The following is a 13,479-nucleotide window of genomic DNA, read 5'->3' on the forward strand; positions in this document are numbered from 1 at the left end:
CTCCGCCCGGTGCCCGGTGCCGCGATCCGCCCCCGGCCCGGGGGGCGCGGGCAGCCCGGGGGGGCCCTGCAGCGTGTGGCGGGGGTGGCCCCGGCCCCCCCAGCCCCGGCCCGGCCCGGGAGCCGAGCGAGCCGCAGCCGGGCGGGACCCGCCGCGCTCCGCGCACCGCAGCCGCGGCGAGGAGGAGGAGGAGGAGAAGGTGGAGAAGGGGGAGGAGGAGGGGGAAGAGGAGGAGGAGAGCCGAGGCCGGGGAAGTTTTGCATGAAGAGGAGCTGGGAAGCCCGCCGCCGGCTTTGCCAGCCTCTTAAAGCACTAGCGCAGCGCGGGGACCCCCGCCCCGGTGGTCCCCCGGCTCCCGGAGGAAGGGTTCCCTCGCCAGGCTGCTGAGGGTCTCCGGCTCCCTGCACTGACAGCCAAGCCCCAAATTCCCTTCGCAGGTGGGAGCAGCTGCCCTAGGCAGCGATGCGGGAGAATGTTTGTCCCCCCAAGCCGATGCCCTTCTCTTCGCCCTCCCATAAAACGATGCCAACCTCCCGGCCCGCACACATGCCCGCGGAGCTCGGCTCCAGCATCGCCTTCTCTCTCCATCGAATCCCCTCCCAAGCCCCCGCGGCTCTGAGGAGCCTGTCGTGCTGTGTCGATTCATTAATCCAGAGAAAACACAGCCCCCCGGTAATGACCATTGACACGTTAACTGCTGCGATCCATCACGGTCACGACACGGTGCTGATTGCTCGGTCACCGGAGCAATTAGGGCACACCCGGCGCTCACCTGCCGGCACTCGGGGCTGAGAGCTCTCAGCCCCTGCGGGGACCCTTCCCTGCACACAAAGCGGGGTCTGGCTGCGGGGAGACCTTTCTGCCGCTCCACCTGCCCCATCCAGCCTCCTGTGTGTGCATCCCTCAGCCATGCCAGCACCGATGCCAGGAACGGAAGCTAAAGGACCTCTGCACAGTGGCCAGTGGGGAGGGAACACAAACACCAAGCCCCTGGGAGGAGAGGAACCCCTGCCTGCCCCAAGCCAGGGCTGAGGGGACTCCAGACACCTTGGGATAAGCCAAGCTCAAATCCCTTGGCCAAAAGTAGCTCTCAGAAGCACCCTGAGGTCAAGCTCCCTGCTGTGAGTCGGGTGAAGCCCTCAGCTCCCGGGGATTTCTAAAACACGTGCTTGCCTTCAAGGAGAAACAAGGGTGTTCCACTCACAGCCCAGGGTCTCGCAGCACCTGGCCACGAGGACACCAGCCCACCCTGCTCTGCTCTGCCCAGATCCCAAAGAATCCCTGGGGGAAGGTCTCTGGGATAAATTATGGAGAATTTGGGCTGAATTATCAGCTGAGCTGCCCTGGCTCTGATGAAAAATCCTCATCCCCAAAGTCTTGGGGACCTGAGTCCCAGGGATTGGGGATGCTCTTGCTGGCAGTGTTTCTCTTGTTTTCTCCAAGCCTCATGGACTGCACGTCTCCCCTTCTCACACCCCTCTCCCAGCCATCAGCAAGAACCCAAAATACCATCACAGTGTTCATGTCACCATCGAGAACATCAAAACCCAATTAACATTTGGAAACCCAGCTCAGGCTGAACTTCCCCTGGCACACGGGGAAGGGTCACAATGTGGGGGCTCGGGGGGCTCTGGGAGGCTGCAGGGAGGGATGGGAGATACCCCAGGGATTCCGGGGGCACAGCTCCTGTGTGGGGTGACCCCAAGGGTGGCTGTGCAGACCTGGCAAAGGTCTCTGTGCCAGGGACCGGGGCTTCTGCTCAGAGCACGGACAAAGCTGATCAAACCCTCCAGGAGAGCTCGATGCCGTCAGCAAATGGACACAGATCTGTCCGCCAGGATCGATATCACCCTGGCAGGCACAAAGCAGGAGGAACTGAGCCAGTGGCTGCCTCCCCTGTCCTGGGGGCAGGGCTGGGGTTCACCCCCAGTCGATTCCCAGCTCCGTGTTCACGTCTATCCAGGGGCTGCAGGGTGCTCCAGCATCTCCAGGGCCCCCAGCAGCCCTTCCCTGAACTCCAGGGCTCGCAGAACCCCGTGCAGGAGCTCTGGGTGCCCTGACCCCCCTCAGCCCGGGGCTGTCCCCCAGGCAGGCACAGCTCTGGCCACGCAGCCTCCGGCCTCCCCCTGCCCTGGCCCCTGGCCAGCCAAGAAGGTCACTGTGTCCACTGCTGAGGCCACCAAGCGCCATCAGGGAGACACATTGCTTGCAATTTATTTTTTTTTTTATATAGGAAAACATGAAACCTCATCTTATGGACTGGACTTTCCGGCTCAGCTCTGCAAGAGGGCTTTGAATAATTTATGTCCAAGCCAGCACCTCCTCCTTCCTCCTCATGGGTCACTCTTGTCAAAGAGATGGAGGTTCAGGAATCACACATGGTCCTTTTCAACTGGGAGCTGCATTGCCAGTGCCTGCAATTGCCTTGGGTGTGGATTTAATTCCCTCCTGAATAGAAGGGTGCGGAAAATAAATCTTTAATTCAAAGTGAAATATTAATAGAACTGTAATTAGCTGTAATATCTACACAATTAAAAAGCAGGAGGCCCAGCAAGAGCTATTTTCATGTGTATTTAAAGAAAAATACGTTTTCAGGGTAAGGGGGGGGAGAGGCTGGGGATGTTTTTCCCGTGTCCCACTTCTCTGAGGGAGAAATGTGGCCAGAAGGAGCAGCAGCACAGGGACAGGGGTCCTGCCAGTGTCAGTGATGCAGGAGGAAGAAAAGGGACAGGTTGGAAGAAAAGAAAAGAGTAGAAGAAGGATTTAAGGGGAAGAAGACAGTTTTGTCCTGTTCCTTGGGGATTTTGCAGCAAAGGGAAGGTTTTCACTGACGTCAGGCAGAGACGAGCTGTAGCAAGAGGATGGGATGGGAAAAGTCTCAGTGGAAGTTGGCAGAGTGTTCTAGGCTGGGCATGAGTGGGTGACCCTGGCTCAGCCCCCACAGACATTTTTCAGCAGGAATTGCTTGAGCTGCTTACAAAAAGCCATCGAGTCATTCTGTGTTGGGACAGTTACTGGAGGGATAAACAGAACTGCAGAACAAAACCAACAAAATAATGCAGCTTGTCCGTCTCCCAAAAAATACCTAATAACAGGCCAAGGGGAAAAAAAAACCAGCCTTGAATTTCTTTCCGCAAGAGACTCCCACATACCCCCAGCACACGAATGTGGGTAATAGATCTGGATCTTTCAGAGAGCAGAACCGGCACTGCCTGTGCTCGCATGGGCTTGACATTCACACATCGGGTCTGTGCCTCTCTCGAGGAGTGGGGATAATGGGATGCCGAATGTCAGACCACTTAAATATATATAAAACTCATTATACGCCTCATGACTAACAGATCTCGATTGGAAGAGTTGCATTTTAAAGAAATGTGGGGAAAAAAAAGCCCATCCGGGCTCGGGGGGAGGAATTAGCAACGAACGAGGGATGATTCGGCTGCAGGCTGAGTGATGACAACTCCTCCTCCTCCTCCTTGGGAGGAAGGCTGCTGCGGTCGTGCCAGCTCCCTGGCAGCCCCCCTGGCTGCCCTTCACCCAGTTTGCCAAACCCCCAGCAGCAGCTTTCCTGCAGCCCGGGGTCCTGCCGGGCACCCACATCCCACCCAGCTGATGTGGGACCCCAGAGAAACCCCAGCTGGGGCGCAGAGGCCAGACCTGCCCCTCAGAGGCCATCAAGGGGGACATTTCCCGGACTTGTGGGCTTTCCCCAAGGCACCACCGAGGGGATGGATCCTGCTGGGGATCCAGCACTGCTCCTCTGTGAGCAGCAGCCAGCACTGCTGCTTTGTGACAATCCCCACCCCGGCCAAACCTCCTCCTGCTGCAACCTCAGAGCCTCTTCTGAGGGGTTTATTCCTCTCTCCTGGGTGTATCCAGCCCAAAAATTCCCCTTTGTACCTCACTCCTGTTGTGTTTCAAGAGGACAAAGGACCTGTGCCTGGGTTTTGCCACTCACTGAGCCAGTAGTCGGGCAGCACCATTGCTCTTTTCCTCTACAACACTTCCACCTAATGGCAAGAGAGCGATCGAGGAGACAGCCAGCCCAGGGCAGGGGGACAGCACCCCACAGCACCCACATCATCCCACTCCATGGCACACCTTGGCCCCCTCGGGCACAGAGCAGAGGCCAGCACAGCTCAGCACACTGATGGACCCACCAGGCTCACATTGTGGTAACCAAGAAGCTGCTGCTTTGCCCCCAGGACCTGCCCCATGAGCAGGTACCAGCGGCTCCAGAAATGGGGAGTTCTGCTGACTCCACCCTCTGGGCCATGTCCTGCCTCCCTCCTGCAGCTGCTGCTCTGGCACAGCCACCCTGGGAAGGGAGAGGGAACTCCTCGGACCCCAGCCCTGCAGCCCACTCTGCTGCTCACAGGGGGAATGAGGGCTCCTGTGGGCCGTGCCCTCCGGTCTGACCCACCTAATGCAACCGGTGCATCGGCCCCATCCCAGTCAGAAGCTGTTGCTTACAAAGGAGGAGGAAACGGTGCAGGCTCAGGGACATGCAGAGGCTATTTTGGGCAGTGATTTCTCCTGATTTTGGGTCTAAACAATACAGAAACATGAAAAGCTGAGGCACAGTGTTCTGTTGGAAATCCCTCGTTGTGCACCTTCAGCAGCTTTTTCTGCTGACACTCCAGAGAGTGCAGGATCTGCCCCCGAACCAGCACCCACCACGTGGCCTCAGAGACACCAGGGTCCTGGCAGTGCCACCCTGCTCCCATGGACCAACCTTCCTGTTCTTCCACCAATTTCATCTTTAAAGCCAGAGATGTCCCCCTGTCCCCAGTGCAATGTCCTAGGGACACTGCCCTGTCCCCCAATCCCAGCACTGGAGGTTCTGCAAGGAAAGGGGGCAGATGGCTCTGTCTGCATTTCAATTTGGGTGCAGGAGGGGTGTTTCCACCCACAGGGATCGTCAGCAGCTGGAAATGTTTTCTTTAAAAAAAAAAAAAAAAAGGAGAAAAGGGAAAGAGAGAGAACATTTGGTGGTAAAATTAACTGTGACGGCCAGACAGCACACACTCCCTCTGCACTCACAGGACAATTAGAGGAAAATCTTTACATATTAACTAAGATGGAATCCACGGATGGTGTGGAAGTCAATCCCCTCATTCTGCCCAAGCAGCCGTGCTGGAGCAGGGTGGCAGCAGCACCCGGGATACAGGACATGGGCAGGGGACAGGGCAGATGGACGGGAGAGAAGCATCACTGGCTCTCAGCCAGAAGGAGCCATGAGCTGCCAGCGAGGGACTGGCACCACAGAGCCACGGGGTGCTGGATGGGCCCCGCACCAATCATTGGCATCTCGAGCACCCAGCCAGGCATGAGGATTCCCAGGATATAGGGGAAAGCAAGGAGGGGAGCATGGAGCAGGCCAGGAGCCTCTGTTGCCTTGCTTCTCCCCTCCAAGTGCCCGGGGAAGCCAATGCCCTCCTCTCACAGACCACACAGCAGCTGAGCCCCCATCCTGCGTCCGACCCCACACAAGAACTGCCCCGTTCCCTCTGCGTGCACCAACCTGCTCTGCTGGAACACAAAGTGCCCCCAGTTAGGATGGATTTGCAGCAAAGGCTCCTCCAGCACACCCCCTGATTGCTGCTGTGGTGAGGGGCGAGGGGCAGACCTTGCCCATCACCCAGGGAAAGGGACCCTGGGTAAAGCCCCACGGTGCCAGCACAGCCTCCAGCTCGGAGCCGACCCGGAGAACAGCACCCGTCTTCTCCTCCCAACTTCTCCATAATTCATGCAACAACCTCCTGAAAGAAATATCCTCTTTGGACATAAAATATTCATGGCCTCATCCTTGCAAGGAAACACTGTCTTCCTTGGAGTGGGACCAAGAGCCGAGGCCGGCACGGATTTGCCTTTGCAGGAGTAATTATGTTGGTCATCGATCGGGGGCTGCAGCAGGGGCTGCACTGGGAAGGGCCCCTCCCTCTGCAAGAAAGTGGCTTTTGGAAGTGTTATAAAAGGGTTTGGGGAGAGGGAGGAAGGACCCCACACTGCGAAGCAGCACTCCAAGAGATTCCCCATCCTCATGGCTCCATCTTTGGACCAGCAAAGCCACACCAGGAGGGACCATCTCCCCCGTCATCACCCTGGATCAGATCCAGCCCCATCCCCATCACATCCACTGCCCTTACACACACACAGGCTCACATGCCTGCCAGCAGCTGCCCCCCAGCCCCTTTCAGCTCCCAATTTGGATGCTAATCAATTAATTAGGAGCTCCTTCCTATTTCCCTCTCTTTGCAGAGCTCAGCAAAGGCCCCGGCCGCATTTGGCTGCCCAAAATTCAAATCCCTTATTATTATAATTATTTTTTCTTGGGTGTTTTTTTTCTCTCTCCCACAGCTCCCAAGAGAGGGGTCCTGGGGCTTTTCCTGTGCACAGTCCAACAAAGCCCTATCTCCTGGGACAAGAGGGAGGCAGAGGTGGGTGCATTTCTCAGCTCCAGGGGGGCTCAGCGCTGGGGAAGGGGAGGAGGGAGCTGTGGGATCCCAGAGGGAGAAGGCACCCCAGCAGTGGGGGATGAGGGCTGGGAGGAGGGTGCTCAGCACATTGGGGTGGTTTTCACTGAGTGATGAAAAAAAGATCTAGAGCAACTTGTGCAGCCAGGATTTGGAGCCAACCTTGGCCAGAGCCAAGTCCTGCAGGATCTGCCAGCCCTGAGCCCCCCAGCTGCCACAGAGCCCAGCCCACACTCCCACACCAGCACTCCGGGCTCAAAGCTGGGCTCAGCATCTCCAGCAAAGGCCACCAGTGCCTTCCCATGGCAGCTGCTCTCACTGCAGCAACGCAGCAGAAGGAATCCAGCATGCTGGGATCCCTCCAGCCCAGGGGGAATGGGGGGAAGGCGTTTGGGGCAATCACTAGCCTAAATCCCCACCCCACACACGGCTGCATTGAGGGCTGTCCCCTTGTGCCCCACGTGCAAACACCTTCCTGTCACCCTTGTGTAGCAGATGAAACATAGGCCACATCCCAGGAGCCTTCCCTAAATCTCCAGGGAAGATCTCCCCTCCAGTCGATGCACCCCAAGTCTCCCCCCGCGGGTGCTGGGGAACAGGGACCCTCCAGGCACCCACATCCTTCTGTTTAGGGGCGACATGTGGGTGCTGGCCTGGGGGTGGGCTCGTTCAGGGGTGTTCTCCCCCCACAGGGACCATGGGACTGCTCGTCAGGAACGGGAACACTGCTGTCCTCCCCCAGCTCCGAGTCACGCCGAGCCGCCCCCAGCCCGGTGTCGTGACGCTCCCTCGAGGGGAGCCAGGGGAGCCACGCCTGCGCCTGCGGCACCCACGGACCACGAGCAGTTGCCAAGGGAGCCGTTTGCCAGGCCTGGAGCTGGCTAAGGTGGGTGACAGCCTGGCAAACACCCCCTTGGCTGGAGGACGGGGTCCTCCTGCCCCGGCAGTGAAGTCCTGAAGGTGGTGGGTGCTGTGGGGGACCCCCCTCCTGGGCAGGGGCCGGGGGGGTAACCACAGCCTGCTCCCCCCACTATGGGTTTGGGACACAGAGGGGTGGGATGCTCGGCCCCATGCTGGTTTCCAGCCTTGTGGGCCCCCCTCCAAGCTCCTGACCCCCACGGTGCCCCCCACAGCCCCCCTGTGACTGTGTCCCTGTCATTTGAAAGATGAGCCCCTGGCATGGCCAGGCAGCATCGGGCCAGGCAGCGTAACCGGAGCCGGGGACGGTCGGTGACCACCCAGCCCGTTATAGCCCGCCCTAATCCTCCGGGCTGGATGTCACATTTCCCCGGGAATGGCAGAGCTGCATCGCAGGGTCGGGGACACGCCACGTGCCTGGGGGGCCCCTGGTGGAGACAAACTGCTGCCCCTGCAGTGCGGGGACAGAGCGAACAGCCCGTGGAGGGCTCAGCCCTGCAGCCGGGGTCAGCAGCACCCCCGCCCATCCCTTCCCAGGGCACCCAGCAAGTCCCCGCGGGCGCTGCCAGGGCGGGCTGCGTGCGGGAGCGGCAGGAACGCGCTTCAGCCCCGCCCGGCCCCGCTTTGGCCCGAGCCCACCCCAGCACCGTCCTGCTCCCGGGGCGGGATGCTGGGACTCACCACGGAACGGGTGGGGGAAGGATGCGGAGCCCCCTCTCATCCCGCCCCGCTACCGGAGCCTCTCCCCGTTAGGTGGCAGCAGGAAACCGCAGCGTTGGCTTTTCCAACCTAAATGATTCCATAATTCTGTGGTTCTGGCGAGGTGGGAGCGCGTTCCCCCCAGGAAAACCCGCCGGTTCCATCCCGGAACGCTCCATCCCGCCCAGCCCTGCTGCCTCGGGTCGTGCACTGACCATAAGGTGCTGCACCCACTGCCCGCCCCCACCCATCTCCATCTCCCCCAAAGCCCGTTAGTCGAACCCCCAGGCCGCGGAAGGGACACGAGCAGGGCTGCTCCGGCTCCCGCTCCCTCCCTTACACCGGCAGCCAGCTTGGCCCCGTTCCCCGTCCCGTCACCTCCGGCATCGCCTCCCGTTCCTGTTTCCCTGCCTCTGTGTCACCCCGGGCCCCCGTGTCCCTCCGGAGTCCGGACGCTGCCAGCAGCTGAGTCACCTTGGTGACCACCACCTGAGTCACTGGGACGGAGGGAAGTCCCTCGGTCCTCGATGCTTTTCCAACCGGAACTGAGTAAAGGGGAAAGTGTCAAGGAATTTGGCAGGGAAAAGTGTTTTCTTGGAGTCCCGACAAGGAGCAGCCTCTCCGTTGTGTCCCCTTTGCCACAGTGAACTCAGCAGCTGGCCAAGGAGTGGGGGGCTCCTTCCCTATTGAACAGAACTGCAGAGATTCCAGGGGATAGAGGAGGCAGGAAAGGCTGGGAAGGGTAGGAAAAACATCCCCTGTCCCTTGCACCACGTGTCCTCCAGCCCCCTGGAAGCCCCTTGCAGTACATCCCCCCCCCCCCTCCTGGGATGCTCCGGCTCCTGTGCTGCCCTGCTCAGATTTGCTGTGCCACTTGCAATAAAATACCTTGATTAAAAAAATACCGGGCTGCCAGACGCCCCTGCGAGCCACTCAGCAAGCCCTGGATTAATGACCCTTGGCATTCCCTTCCTCCGCATCCACGTTAATGATTTACAGCGGCTCCTCCCCGGCCTGTACCACTCCCCCCCACACCCCGCTAGCACCCCCAGGGCAGGGCAGAGGGAAAGGGGCTCCAGGGAGCACCTGGAGGTATTTTCTCACCTGCTGGAACATTCCCTGAGTGCCCCCAGGGAGGACTGGGGAGCGACGGTGGGGAGACCAGAGGCGAGGAAGTCACCAGACCCCCACCACGGGTCAGCTGCACCCCGCACAGAGGTTCTGTGGGCAGGGGGATGGCACACGGATCCATTCCTGGTGCTCCCCCGGTTCATGCCACCCCCTTTCCAGCAGGAGCCCGGCTCGGCCGGGGCCGCCCACCACCCGCCTGAGCCCCAGCGCGCTCGGTGCACATGTTTTGAAGCGCGGGGAGAGCCGGGAACGGGCCGAGCCGCCCCCCCAGCAGCCCCAGGCTTTGTGCTCCGGCAGGCAGCCTCGAGGAGGTTTCATGTTACTGGGAAACTGGGATGGCGGGATGTTCCCGGGGCAGCCCCGCAGACAAAAGGCCATTGTGCAGCCTCGCAGGGATGAGTGCAGCCCCTGAGCATCCCGCTCCCTGCGGGGCCAGCAGCCGCCCCAGGCCCAGGAGGTGGCACAGCCGGTGGCCGAGGTGCACAGGGCACCCACCATGGGACACCGAGCAGCTCCCCAAAACTCACGGGGTGCTCTAGCTTGGCCTGCTAAGCCAGAGCACCACACACACACGGCCCCTTCACTACCCCCATCCCAACGGCAGCAGCACCCAAAATGCATCTTTGCCATCCCAGGGGACAGGAGTAGCACTAAACCAGACCCTCCTGCCACCGAGCAGGGGTGACGGGCAGGGACGTGTCCCCACAGGTGCCGGCAGGTGAGGGCACGCAGGTGAGGGGTGGCTGCCTCAGCACTGAGCCTGAGCCAGAGCCACTTTCCAGCCCCACCGGCTGATCCTGCTCACCCTGCGGGTCCCAGAGGATCAGCAGGATACCAGGAGTTAGTTGTGTGGGGCGGGAGGGGTGTACATGTTGCAGCCCCTGGCTCCCCAGAGCCCAGGGCAGGGAGCCCCTCCAAACCCTGCTCCTGCCTCACCCTGCAGCCAGGCTCTCCTGTAAATCCCCAGCTCCTGGAGCCAGGGGATCCAGCCCCCATCACTCTGCATTAACTGCTGTTCCAGAGGGCTCTGGAGGTGACAAACGCACACACTCGTAATTAGCCGGGTGGCCCTTCCAATTACCCAACAACCTGAGCTGCCTCAGAGGATCCGCTTTTGCCTTTCCCAGGGAAATTAGCAGGAATTAGGCACCCAAATCCCCAAACGCCACGGGGCTCAGTGGCAGTCACTAGGACACAGGGCAGGATAGGACAAGCTGTGTGCCCCTCAGGGCCACCCTCTGGTCCCCCCTGACTCCCCAGAGGTGGGTGCTTTTTGGGGTGGCCGATCGGCACCTGCAGCTCAGTGGAGCCCGAGGAACTGGGACTGATTTCAAGCACCTTTTCTTTAGGAGACCTTGCAGGGGTTCAGCGTTTCCCGAGCACTGGGCACCCGTCATCCCATCAGATCTCCTCCCAGGCTGAAACACTGGGTAGATAAACAGAGATGTGAAATAATTCACGTGTGCAGCACATGCAGCCCATGGCGCGGGTGTCGCTGCATCCTGCAAACCCCGGGCCCGTGTGCAGAGCAGCAGCATTAGGTTAGGTTATAAGCCTATAAGTTATCAGGTGATTTAGGAATTTGTCCCCAGAATAAAGCTGCAGGAAAACGCTGCCCTGGTGAGATCTCAATCTGCTCCAGGAGTGAGGAGGAAGGAGCCATTTAATCAAATAAATGGGCCTGTTTTGGGGTGGGTCCGGGGCTGTTTGGCCACATGGGGCTTCTCCAATGGGGCCACCGGGAAACAAAGCCAGGAGGGGAAACAAAGGCTCCGCCCCTGTCCCTGTCCCCTCCCGCATGGCCGGCCAGCCCTGTGAACAGCCCGGCCGGGACATCCCCGCTGGCATTCCGGAGGCTTTCCCAGCGCGTTCGGCTCACTGGGATACTGGGGCAGCACAGCTCGGTGCGGTGGCGACCTGGCACGGGACAGGCTGCTCCTCCGTGCCCTGCGTTGGGCTCAGCTGCAATGGAGGGATAATAAATTACTTGTTTCTCTGTTTCAAGCCATTTTCAGTTCCTGGTCTCTCTGCAGAGCTGAACTGCAGGCTGGGAGAGCCTGCCCAGTCCTGCTCCCAAACCCGCTGGGCCACGGGCTGTAACTCAGGAACCCACAGAAACAAAAGTGAAAATGATCTTCCTGGGCTGTGATCCTGGGCACGGCCCTGGACTGTGACCTGGGCACGGCCCTGGGCACTGCTCCAGCCCAGGCTTTTGCCCCATTTTTCCCTCCTTGCACGTGTTTTTGGGCCGGTTTCCTGGGAGCATCTCCCCACCACTCTTTAGTTTTGGGGCACCACCTCAGCATTATTTTTCTTTAAAGACCAAGTGGTCAATCCATGGGTGACCCCAGTGTGGGGAGGGCCTGGCATGGGCTCAGCCAGTGGGGAACTGCCAAAACTTTGAGGGATCAAAGCAAAGCAAAACAGCCCCAGTCCTTTGCAGTGCTCCAGCCACTGCCATTCACCAGCACTGCAGAATAAATAATGAGGGATATTAATAACAACGAGCCTCTGCCAGGACAGAAAACAAATTCCTCGTTGGGCTCCCAGCAAAGGGGGGGAAGCCTGAACGTGATCCTGGGCACAGCTGGGGCAGAAGACACCCTGGCACCTCCAAACCCAGGCAGGGCTGCCTGCAGTTGAGGAAACACTAATTTTAGCCAAAAAAAAAAGAATACTCAGAGTCTGCAAACAACCTCTTACCTGGACACAAGGCCCTGCATGGGGGATACCCACCACTGCTCTGGGTTGGGAGCTGCAGCCCCAACCACATGGTAGGATGATGCCTGCTCTTCCTGCAGGCATTTGGGAACAGGAACCCTCTTGCAGGAGGGTTCTCCCTTGCTCTTTGCTTTCATTTTTTAATTTTCAGAAAGGGGCACTACTCAGATTCTGGTTTAGGCAGGGGAATTTGCAGGGGATTTTAAAAAATCCAAGTAACAATTAGCAGAAACAAGTGCCCCAAGCCTGGCTGGATTTGGTTTGGTTTGTTTCACATCACAAACCTTCCCCACCAGAGCAGTTCTGCACAGGCAGATATTGTTACTTTCACATTTCACATTTTTAAAGCTGCCCTTTTTTCAATAAAAACTTGCCTGAAACTTAAATCCAACAGTCTGAAGTTCAGCTCCTCACTCCAGATTTCAACCCTTAGAGTCAGGATGGTCAAAAGCACCTAAATCAGACTTTCCATTAGATTTGTGACTGGAGTTTTCACAGGAGTTTGGGGGAATTTCACACAGTCCCATCACTGAGAGGATGCTGAGCTCTGGATTTCCTTGTATCCCATCAAAAAACCCACCATGAGATCTCATGTGCCTGATAAGCATTGGAAACCCTGCCATGGCACAGCAAAGGCCTGGGTTTTGGGGTACCCAGCTGGAGAGCTTAGCTGATTCCAGACTGACCTAAACCATTTCCAGACAGACCAGAGGAATTCAGAACAAAGCTCTTTACTGCAGACTGAGCCCATCACCTGCCAAAATCCCAGGGGAGCCTTGAGGCTGCTCCCCAGCCCCCCAAACCTCTCTGCTGAGCAGGACCCGCTCCCACACCAGCCTCCCCTTTCCACAGCAGGGCTGCAATAACACATTAAATAAATATCATGGCACGAGCCAGGTGGCCCTGGCAGCCCCAGGGATGGATCCCCCACTGCTGGTGCCTCCAAATGGGGACTGGATGCTTTTGGGGGGGGTTTCACTTGGTGGGGAGGCAGAAAATGGAAAGAGCATCGTGCTCTGACCATTACTGTGCAGCCCAGCCCTGGGCGATGTTTGCTCCCGCGGGGACACCAAACCCCCCACGCCAGCCCGAAATAGCGCGAGGGGGCAGCCGGGGGGTCCCCAGCCGGGGGGTCCCAGCCGGGGGTCGCCGCACCCCCGCACGGCTCCAGCCGGGCGCATCCCTGGAAGCATCCCGGGGCAGGAGGATGGGAGGGTGCCTCCAGCCGCCCCGGGGGAACCTTCCATCCCCCCTCGGGGACCTTTCGCCGCCCGGGGCTGGGCCCGCAACCGCCGCTCCGTCCTTTGAACGACCCAATGGCCGCGGGACGCGCCCCCCGCGCCGCCCCCGCCGTGACGCGAACCCGGCTCCGCCTCCCCCGCTCCGCCGGCACTGGGAGCTCCCTTCGCCTGTTTGCCCTTATTTAATTTCGAGTGTGATTTTGCTATTTTTAGCGGCTGGATCCCCTCCAGTAAGGCTGGGAGCTCGCTCCGGTTTTTTTTTTTCGCCCCCTCTCCCCGCTTCTCCCCCCCCC

This window comes from Corapipo altera, unplaced genomic scaffold (assembly GCF_003945725.1).
Source record: "Corapipo altera isolate COAL_440 unplaced genomic scaffold, ASM394572v1 77b, whole genome shotgun sequence".
Lineage (NCBI taxonomy): Eukaryota > Metazoa > Chordata > Aves > Passeriformes > Pipridae > Corapipo > Corapipo altera.